We start from the raw sequence: 11883 nt of genomic DNA on the forward strand, positions 1-11883 counted from the left end.
AGTGTAAGAAAGAAGGTACTGAGAAGTCTCAAACTTTTGGTAATGGGACAGTGCAGGCTCTTTGAGAACAGAAGTTGCATTGGTATGAGTTGCCTTATCCATGAATAGCAGTAATGTGTTCACTAGCCCAGCTGGCGAGCCTAAATCTCTGTCCATATCAGAGATTTGTGGAATATCCTTCAACAAATTTATTCTCAAACTAGCTGGAGTGTATTCTGTTACAAGTATAAAACCTGATGTAGTATTTGGTGTCAGATTGAGGCAACAAAAAATGTGAATCTGTCAATAAAATTGTAGCTTGTAATATAAAAAGAAGGATTCAAGCAGCCCAGGTGGTCAGAGGCAAAATCAGTAATAGAATTAGTGCCTTTGATCAACAGTAATAAAATGCCCATTGAAGGCAAAGCTTTAAAGTACCCAGTAGCTACTGGCACTAAACACTATGATGGGAATAAAGAAAGAGAATACTGTGGGATAGGGTTGTGACTTCTAGTTACATAGCAGACATAAATAAAAGTTCAAAATCCTTGTCTCAATATATGTTCAAAGATTTGGGAGAAAATAATATGTTATCTTTTACAGGGTCAGATAAAATAAAACTGAGAATTTGGTTTTATGTTTTTCCAAATATGACAATTTTTGTTCAGAAATAAAAGTCATTTATATATGACAATTAGAGCATAGTTTTGAAAACATTAGGGCACTATATTGGAAAGGAAAACTATTGGATATTTAGATGGCTTAAGGAACCTGAAAAGACCTGATGTCTTATTAACCAGCTCCTGTGTAAATAGTGGAAAGAGATAAAGTTAGAAACTGCAAGTATTACATTAATTTCTTTTAAGTAATGGAATATAAGATATTATAATAAGAAATGTCAACTTGAGATCCAAGAGATTCTTTATGAGGAAATTAAGGAGATTAATGAAATCATTCAGGTTTAGACAAATTTTTAGCACATATTCATGACAGAAGCATCATGTGGTGTTAAGAGTATAGTTGCTGTAGACAGATACTCTAGATCAAATCACAAGTCTGCTATGTACTTGTGCATTTTCTAAAACAGATTTTTTCCCATTGTTTATGACTTAATTTCCTTATCTGTAAATGCAAATAAAAATGCTATCTACCTGCTAAAACTATTGTAAAGATTAAATGAGATAATTATTACAGAGTCTTAGAACCTGAAATAATGTGTATGTTGCATTAAAATTAAAAAAAAAAGAATATGTTTGTTCAGTCTAAGTCCAGATGGATCTGAAAAACTTCCAATGGCTTATTGCAAGTTAAATTAGTTGGTTGAATTCAATTTTTTGGTTGCTGTGCCAGATACGGCCATGTAACTAGAGGAAGCAAAAAAATGAAAAAAATAACAACGAACACCTCTGACACCTATATACAGCTCTCGTTTTTGGTTGCTGTGCCAGATACGGCCATGTAACTAGAGGAAGCAAAAAAATGAAAAAAATAACAACGAACACCTCTGACACCTATATACAGCTCTTGAGCTGTCAAGAGCTTTTCCTCTATATATCAAAAAAAGCAGGAAAGGTAAAAGAGCCATTGTCTTTCACCTGACAGGCACAGCAATACACTTTCATTATCATGAAAGGTCTGTATCCTTTTTGAGTTCTATATCAAAATCTCCATTGCATGTGTCTTGTTATATGTTCATGTTACAGGATACAAACTGGTTCATTATATTGATGCTGAGATGATAATATTGCTAGGTGGTTGTGTAATAGAAGTTATCCCCTATTTCTTGCAAAAAAAAAATGAATGCTTATGAGAGGGTGAGATAAAATGAATAAAAATAATACATATACCTTCTTAATAAAATTAATTTCAAAGGAAAAGACAACATTTCACATACTTGTTTCCAGTCTATTTTAAACATTTATACCTAGATTTTCTTGTTTGTTATTCGTTTTGTTTAGTTTAACCAATCAGATGGTCTCTATCTTTTAATGTTATAAACTAACTCATTTATATTATTGGGAAAATTGAAACAATATGTTTTATTCTTGAAATCATTTCTATATATTTTATAGTATATAATAATTTCTTCTATTTTATATTATCCTGTAATTTTATATTATAATTATAATTTCCTATATGTATAATCTTTCTTCTCTTTAGTTAGGTTGATTAACTTTTCTTTGTTCATTAATTGTTTTAGCTTGTGCTTTGAAAGGCACTGAACATACTGTCCAAGAAACGCATTAGCACTGTTGTTACAAAGAACAGACCCTATAGTTTCACTTCTGAAATGTAACCGACACTACTGAATGCAGCGTTCATTGAACACTGCTGTTACATCTGCAACCACTCTTTGTTTTCTCTGAAAATAAATGCTACTTCTTCAATATCTCTGACCCTCAATGGGATGATTTTTTTTATGATCCCTATTGCTTCACATAAAAATCTAGAGCAACTTTGTATAATTGATAGAGTTTAGAACTATAGTTTCAAAGGATGTAATTTTAGCTTCTGTGATGGAATATGATCTCTGCCTCTATAGATGGGAATTGCCCCAAAAGTGGGAGAGAGGTTGAGAGGTTCTGTTGCTGGGTGGCAAAAATCAACCAAAATGTATTGTAAAGAAAGGAAAAAAAAAAAGATTTTATGACATATTTTTAAAATTTTTTTTAACGTTTATTTATTTTTGAGACAGAGAGAGACAGAGCATGATCGGGGGAGGGTCAGAGAGAGAGGGAGACACAGAATCTGAAACAGGCTCCAGGCTCTGAGCGGTGAGCACAGAGCCCTACGCAGCGCTCGAAATCACGGACTGCGAGATCATGACCTGAGCCGAAGTCAGTTGCTTAACTGACTGAGCTACCCAGGCGCCCCAAACATATTTTTTAAAATAACTTTTATTTCCAATAGAACTTCATGTTTCTTAAATATCTGCAGATCAGATTCTGAGTTCTTTAACTGATATTCTTTCCTTTCATTTTATCTTTCATGATTTCATATAGATATTCTGTAATTCATGGAATAAATATTAGAGTGAACCACAAACAATACACTCCCATACACAGTGTTGGAAGAGGGAGGATAATTGAGAAATAGTTTTAAAAACACATTCACCTAGCAAGTTAGGACATTTGGTTAATGCTATGTAGCTATTGCCACAATTAATCCCAAGTCCATTGTTATTTACAAGGGATAAAAAAAAATTCGTGTCAATTTCCTCAGTGGTCACCAAAAGAGATTCTAGATTTTGAAAATTAGAAAAAAATGTGAATTTTAATATGTCTTACGAAATTCTTAGGTAACTGTAAAAATGCTTTTTATTTTTATTTTTTTTTAATGTTTTTATTTTATTTTTGAGACAGACAGAATGCAAGTAGGTTAGGGGCAGAGAGAGAGGGAGACACAGAATCTGAATCAGGCTCCAAGCCATCAGCACAGAGCCCGATGCGGGGCTCGAACTCACAGAGCTGTGAGATCATGACCTGAGCCAAAGTCAGACGCTCAACCGACTGAGCCACCCAGGCACCCCTAAAAATGCTTTTTAAGTTTTTCTCTCTCTATTACATGAAGAAGAAAAAATAAAAAGCTCTACAGAGAAGACAAGAAAAGGTAGAGAAGTAGAGCAGAAGTAAGAATAAATATATTTGCTTAATAATATAAAAGGTCTAAATTCCCAAATTATGATGAAAATCAAGGATATTCACAAGTTGTTGGTAAAAGTACATAGTACCTATTCACAAGATAATAGTGAATAAAGTATTTTGATCAACTTATATCGAGGTGAAAGAAACATCTGTGCGTTTGTATTAAATTTTTTTTAATTATAATTTAACATAAAACATTAAATGGAGCATGGACATCTGTCCCATATTGATAAATTTTAACTCCACAAAAATAGATAGCAGTTAGAGACCTCAAAGTTTTAATTTTGGATAGGAATATGTCTTCATATTCTTATTGAAACTATTTATTGTCAGGTAACTCTAACCTCATTCCACACTGCCTCTGACCTTGACTCTACATCAACTTCCTTATTTGGAACAACTCTGAGTATCCTTCAGGACCTCAGCTGACTGAAGACCAGTACTGATTTAACATTTCATCAAAATTTATAATCTTTATTTATTTCTCATAATTAATCTTTATTGATGTTTCCATTATTATATAGTCAGTTTCTTCCAAATCCACATCTCAGTTTTTCCCCTCATGTTCTTTGGAAGTTTACATTTATCTCCAGGGCATTCATCACTGTATTAATTTTCAGACATTAAATAAGAATAATATTATACTAATGATAATGATAATGTTAATGATAAGGATATAGAAAAATTGATGCAGGTTATAATAGAGGCAGTATAAAAGGATGGGATCAAATAGTAATGATGAAGGCTTAGCTTTAAAAGGAAAGAAAATTTCTTTGCTTCTGTGATAATATATCACAGAAAATTTTGCTTATTTTTTTCATAGCATCTGCCCTATATTTTGTCTCCCTTAATATATATATTATATATATAATATAATATAATATATATATAATTTTTTACTGTTTATTTGTTTTATTTTTATTTTTTATTTAACTTTATTTTTTATTTTTTAAAATTTATATCCAAATTAGTTAGTATATAGTGAAGCAATGATTTCAGTAGATTCCTTAAAACCCCTTACCCATTTAGCCCATCCCCCTCCTACAACCCCTCCAGCAACCCTCTGTTTGTTCTCCATATTTATGAGTCTCTTTTGTTTTGTCCCCCTCCCTGTTTTTACATTGTTTTTATATTATTTTTGTTTCCCTTCCCCTATGTTCATCTGTTTTGTCTCTTAAAGTCCTCATATGAGTGAAATCATATGATTTTTGTCTTTCTCTGACTAATTTCACTTAGCATAATACCCTCCAGGTCCATCCATGTAGTTGCCAATGGCAAGATTTCATTCTTTTTGATTGCCGAGTAATACTCCATTGTATATATGTACCACATTTTCTTTATCCATTCATCCATCGATGGACATTTGGGCTCTTTCCATACTTTGGCTATTGTTGATAGTGCTGCTATAAACATGGGGGTGCTCTCCCTTGTTATATATTTTTATTGTTTTTAATGTTTATTTATTTATTTTGAGAGAGAGACAGAGAGAGAGAGAGAGTGAGCGAGCAAGCAGGGAGGTGCAGGGAGAGAGGGAGAGAGAGACAGAATCCCAAGCAGGCTCCTTACTGCCAGCACAGAACCTGACACAGGGCTTGAACTCACCAACTGTAAGGTTATAAACTGAGCCAAATCCAGAGTTGAATGCTTAACAGACTGAGCCACCCAGGCACCCCTGTTTCTGAGATAATATATCACGGAAAATTTTGCTTATGTTTTTGATAGCCTCTGCCCTATTTTTTCTCTCTCCCCTATTATCTTCTTCATTCACTTGCTTGTATAGTTGGTTAACTTAATCATATAGTACCTTATTTTCTACTTGTCTCTACTACCAAATTTGGAACTTAAAAGACTAATTTTTAAGTGATTTTTTTTCTCATTCTAGATTGAAAACAACTTATAGTATAGCTCCAGCTTCTTTTGTGCCCTAAAGGTCTTAAAAATTGGTTGAATTCACAAGGGATGCACAATAATAAACTTTAACTCATTGGTTGTAAAATCAATTATTGATATTAACTGCATTATAATTTCAAGTTCTCTGGTGCTTCAGAGCAAGAATTGTCTTGGTTCATTGATTATAGAGGCTTGTAAAACTATCTTAGTCAGATTTGGTTTCCTGATTCTCACATAAACAGTACAGTCTTTTTGTACAGTGGATTCCTTCTGCATGTCACTAAAGTTTTCGATTATATATTGAAACACGTTGCTTATATCCTCAGAGTTTAATTCTATTGCCAAGGCCTGGAAGATTGTTTCTCTAGTTTTCTATAGGAAGATTACTGAGGCCTACAATTGTACTTCTCTGAGATTAAGTAAATACCTAAAACATTTTTGGTGTCTGTAATGTGTATGCTTTCTTCCCCTTATGATACCCCAGATTTTATTTAATTGCATAGCCATAGGCATAATGAGAAAGAAACTGTCTTTGAAAAGCACATCTGATTTTAAATGAGGAAAATGTCTTATTCTTGTTTTTTTTTTCCTCTGGCATTTTCAATCTCTAGGGTGGAATATCACCAATCTTAGAAGAGAACCCTAAAGAGAGAGCCTGCTTATGCATATGGTATTCAGTGTGAGGTTAACAGGTGCAACATTACTTTAAAGAGTGCAGTTAGGCATTTTTTAAAGGAATGTGAAAATACTTAGGGAATTTGAATCCATTTAGTTTAAGCTAAAGGATGGTTTCAACTTGGGTTAGTCTTCCACATTCAAAACATTTTGTACCTGTACCTTCTTCCTTCCATTAATATCATAGTCTATATGAAGACACAACATCAGTTTATATCATTTTTGAATAACATAAGACTGGAAAATGTAAAAGATTTCTGGAAGCCTGCTTACCACTTACCTGTTATGGATGAAATTCAAATCTCCTAAATTGTGTTCATAAAAATGTTGGCCTAAGAGGTCTAAAAAAAAAAAAAAAAAAAAAAAGCAGAAAAGTCTTTTGTTTTCTTTCTGTCTTGCTAAAGTTATAAAACATCACTTAAAGCCCCAATCTTGGTTTTCCATATTTTTTTTAACTTCTAGTACTTTATTTATACCAAACTGGAATTTATTTTATTTTAACTTTCCTGGATTTAAGGAACCTAACTTATCGATAATATTTAAATATAACCTTTTTTAGGTTATCACATTTTCAACTGATATTATTACTATCTTTGACACTTTCTCATGACCTAGTGATGAACACACTTTTTAATTACATTTTATCCTTGAACACCACATTAAACTGTGCTGGTCCAGTTATAGTACAGTACTGTACTGTAAATGTATTTCTCTTCCTTATGATGTTCTTAATAATGTTATTTTCTCTAGCATACTTTATTGTAAAAATACACTATATGATTCATATAGCATATAAAATGCACATTAATTAACAGTTTATGTTATCAGTAAGGCTCTGGTCCATGGTAGGCCAACAGTAGTTAAGTTTTGGGGTGTTTTCTTTCTTTTTTAAATTTATTCTCAGGTTAGCTGACATACAGTGTAGTCTTGGCTTTAGGAATAGATTCCAGTGAGTCATCATTATGTATAACACCTGTTGCTCATTCCAACAAGTACCCTCCTTAATGTCCATTACCCATTCCTCCCCACACATCCCCACATCAACCCGCAGTTAGTTTTCTGTGTTTAAGAGTCTCATGTTTTGCCTCCCTCTCTGTTTTTGTCTTATTTTTCCTTCCCTTCTCTGTGATTATCTGTTAAGGTTCTCAAATTCCACATATGAGTGAAATCATGTGGTATCTGTCTTTCTCTGACTGACTTATTTCTCTTAGCATAATACTCTCCAGTTCCATCCATGTTGTTGCAAATGACAAGATTTCATTCTTTTTTTATCACCAAGTAGTATTCCATTGTGTGTGTGTGTGTGTGTGTGTGTGTACACACACACCATATCTTCTTAATCCATTCATCACTTGATGGACATGTGGGCTCTTTCCATAATTTGGCTGTTGTTGAAAGAGCTGCTATAAATGTTGGGGTACATGTGCCCCTTAGAATCAGGACTCCTATATTCTTTGGATAAATTCCTAGTAGCGCTATTGCTGGGTCATAGGGTAATTCTATTTTTAATTTTTTTGAGAAACCTCCACACTGTTTTCCAGAATGACTACACCAGTTTGCATTCCCACCAACAGTGCAAGAGGGTTCCCCTTTCTCCACATCCTTGCTAGTATCTGTTGTTCCCTGAGTAGTAAATTTTAGCCACCCTGACTGAACTGAGATGATAGCTCAATGAGGGTTTGATTTGTATTTCCCTGATGATGAGCAGTGTTGACCATCTTCATGTGTCTGTTAGCCATCTGAATGTCTTTTTGGAAAAGTGTCTATTCATGTCTTCTGCCCATTTCGTAACTGGATTATTGGTTTTTTGGGTGTTGAATTTGCTAAGTTCTTTATAGATTTTTGATACTAACCCTTTATCTGCTATGTCATTTGCAAATATTTTCTCCAATTCTGTTGGTTGTGTTTTAGTTTTGCTGATTGTTTCCTTTGCTGTGCAGAAGATTTTTTTTATCTTGATGAGGTTCCAATAGTTATTTTTTGCTTTTATTTCCCTGGCCTTTGGAGACTTGTCAAGTAAGAAGTTGCTATGGCCGAGATCAAAGAGGTTGTTGCCTGTTTTCTACCATAGTATTTTGATGGTTTCCTGTCTCACATTTAGGTCTTCCATCCATTTTGAATTTATTTTTTAGTATGGTGTAAGAAAGTGGTCCAGTTTCATTCTTCTGCATATTGCTGTCCATTTCTCCCAGCACTCTTTGCTAGAGAGACTTTTTTCAATTGGATATTCTTTCCTGCTTTATCAAAGATAAGTTGGCCATATATTCGTGGGTCCATATCTGGGTTCTCTATGCTATTCCATTGGTCTATGTGTCTGATTTTGTGCCAGTGCCATACTCTCTTGATGATGACAGCTTTGCAGTACAGGCTAAAGTCCAGGATTGTGATGCCTCCAGCTTTGGTTTTCTTTTTCAGGATTACTTTGGCTCCTCAGGGTCTTTTGTGGTTCCATACAAACTGTAGGATTGTTTGTTCTAACTCTGTAAAGAATGCTGCTCTTGTGATTGGGATTGCGTTGAATGTGTAGATTGCTTTGGGTAGCATAAACATTTTAACAATATTTGTTCTTCCAATCCATGAGCATGGAACGTTTTTCCATTTCTTTATGTCTTCTTCAATTTCTTTCATAAGCTTTCTACAGTTTTCAGTGTAAAGGTCTTTTACCTCTTTGGTTAGGTTTATTCCTAGGTATTTTATGGTTTTTGATGCAATTGTAAAAGGGACAGATTCCCTGCCTTTTCCGTGTAGAGTATCATGTCATCTGAGAAAAGTGAAATCTTGACTTCTTCTTTGCCAATTTGGATGCCATTCATATTATTTTGTTGTCTGAATGTTGAAGCTATGACTTCCAACACTATGTTAAACAACAGAGGTAAAAGTGAGATCCCTGTGGTGTTCCCGATCTCAGGGGGCAAGCTCTCAGTTTTCCTCACTGAGGACGTTACTAGCTGTGGGATTTTTGTATATGGCTTTTATGATATTAAAGTATGTTCCTTCTATCTCGACTTTCTTGAGGGTCTTCATTAAGAAAGGATGCTGTATTTTGTCAAATCCTTTTTCTGCATCTATTGGCAGGATCATATGGTTCTTATCCTTTCTTCTATTAATGTGATGTATCATATTGATTGATTTGTGAATATTGAACCAGCCCTGCAGCACAGAAATGAATCCTACTTGGTCATAGTGAATAATTCTTTTAATATACTATTGAATTTGATTTGCTAGTATCTTGTTGAGAATTTTTGCATCCATATTTGTCAGGGATATTGTCTTATAATTCTCCTTTCTAGTGGGGTCTCTGTCTGGTTTTGGAATCAAGGTAATGCTGGCTTCATAGAATGAGTCTGGAAGCTTTCCTTCCATTTATATTTTTTGGAACAGCTTGAGAAGAATAGGTATTAACTCTGCTTTAAATCTGGTAGAATTCCCCTGGGAATCTATCTAGCCCAGGACTCTTATTTTTTGGGAGATTTTTGATAACCAATTCAATTTCTTTGCTGGTTATGTATCTGTTCAAATAGCCTATTCCTTCCCTTTTGAGTTTTTGGCAGTGTGTGTGTCTAGGAATTTTTCCATTTCTTCTAGATTGTCCAGTTTTCTGGCATATTATTTTTCATAGTATTCTGTAGTAATTTTCTGTATTTCTGTGGTGTTGGTTGTGGTCTCTCCTCTTTTATTCATGATTTTATCTATTTGAGTTCTCTCTCCTTTCTTTTTGATGTATCTGGCTATGGGGTTTATCAATCTTGTGTATTCTTTCAAAAAACCAGCTTTTAGATTCATTGATCTGGTCTATTGTGTTTTTTTATTTGATATTGTTTATTTCCACTGTAATCTTTATTTATCTTCCTTGGCTGGCTTTGGGCTTTCTTTGCTGCTGCCTTCCTAGCTCCTTTAGGTGTAAGGTTAGGTTGTGTATTTTGGACCTTTCTTGCTTCTTGAATTGTGATATATTTTCCTCTTAGGACTGCATTTGCTGCATCCCAAAGGGTTTTGACTGTCAAGTTTTCATTTTCATTTGAATATATATATATATATATATATATATATATATATATATATATTTTAATTTCTTCTTCAATTTTCTGGTTGACCCATTCATTTTTTAGTAGGATGATCTTTAACCCCATGTATTTGGGGCTTTCAAAATTTTGTCCTGTAGTTGATTTCAAGTTTCATAATGATATAATCTGGAAATATGCATAGTATGATCTCAATCCTTTTATACTATTGAGAGCTGTTTTGTGACCCAGTATGTGATCTATTTTGGACAACGTTCCATGTGTACTCTAGAAGAATGTGTATTCTACTGCTTTAGGAGGAAAGTTCTGAATACATCTGATAAGTCCATCTGGTCCAATGTGTCATTCAGAGCACTGTTTCCTCACTGATTTTCTACCTAGATGATCTGTCCATTGCTGTAAGTGGAGTCCCCTACAATCATGATATTATTATCTATACATTTGTTTACGTTTGTAATTAATTGATTTATATATTTGGGTTCTTTCACATTGGGAGCATAAACATTTATAATTGTTACCTCTTCTTGATAGATAAAAGTTATCTTGACAGATAGACCTCTTAATTATGACACAATGCCCTTCTTCATTTCTTGTTACACTGTTTGCTTTAAAATCTAGTTTGTCTGATATAAGTATGGCTACTCTGGGTTTCTTTTGACATCCAGTAGCATATAGGTGGCTTTCCACCCCTCACTTTCAATCTGCAGGTGTCCTCAGGTCTAAAATGAGACTCTTGTAGACAGCATATAGATAGATCTTGTTATTTTTATCCACTTTGATACCCTATGTCTTTTAATTGGGGCATTTAGTCCATTTACATTCAGAGAGATTTTTGAAAGATATAGATTTAGTGTTGTTGTGTTATCTGTAGGTTTCATGCTTGTGGTAATGTCTCTGGGCCTTTGTAGTCTTTGCTGCTTTCCACTCACAGAGTTCCCCTTAGGATGTCCTGCAGGAATGGTTTAGTGGTCATGAACTCCTTTAGATTTTGTTTATCTTGGAAAGCCTTTATCTCTCTTTCTGTTCTGAAATGACAGTCTTGCTGGATAAAGGATTCTTGGTTGCATATTTTTCCTATTCAGCACATTGAATATTTCCTGCCATTCCCTTCTGAGCTGCCAAGTTTTAGTGGACTGGTATGCTACTACCCCCATGTATCTACCCTTGTAGGTTAAGGCCAGTTTTTCCCTAGATGCTTTCAGAATTCTCTCTGTATCTTTGTATTTTGCCAGTTTCACTATGACATGTCACAATCTTGACCTGTTTTTGTTTATTTTGACAGGAAATCTCTGTGTCTCTTGGACTTGGATGCCTGTTTCCTTCCCCAGATTAGGGAAATTCTCAGCTACAATTTGTTCAAGTAAACCTTCTCCCCTTTCTCTCACTCTTCTTCTGGAACTCCTATGATACAGATATTATTCTCCCCTTGTGGTCTAGTAATTTTCTTTCCCTCTTTTTTCAGCTTCATCATTTTCCATAATTTTATCCTCTATTTCACCTATTCTCTCCTCTGCTTCCTCTTATTGTTACTGTATCCAGTTTATTTTGCATCTCATTTGTAGCATTTCTTAATTCATCGTTACTATTTCTTAAGTCTTTGATCTTTGCAGTGATAGATTTTCTGCTGTTTTCTATGTTTTTTTTTTCAAGTCCAGCTATTAGTCTTTTGAATG

Source organism: Leopardus geoffroyi, chromosome B4, assembly GCF_018350155.1.
Source record: "Leopardus geoffroyi isolate Oge1 chromosome B4, O.geoffroyi_Oge1_pat1.0, whole genome shotgun sequence".
In the NCBI taxonomy this organism is placed as follows: domain Eukaryota; kingdom Metazoa; phylum Chordata; class Mammalia; order Carnivora; family Felidae; genus Leopardus; species Leopardus geoffroyi.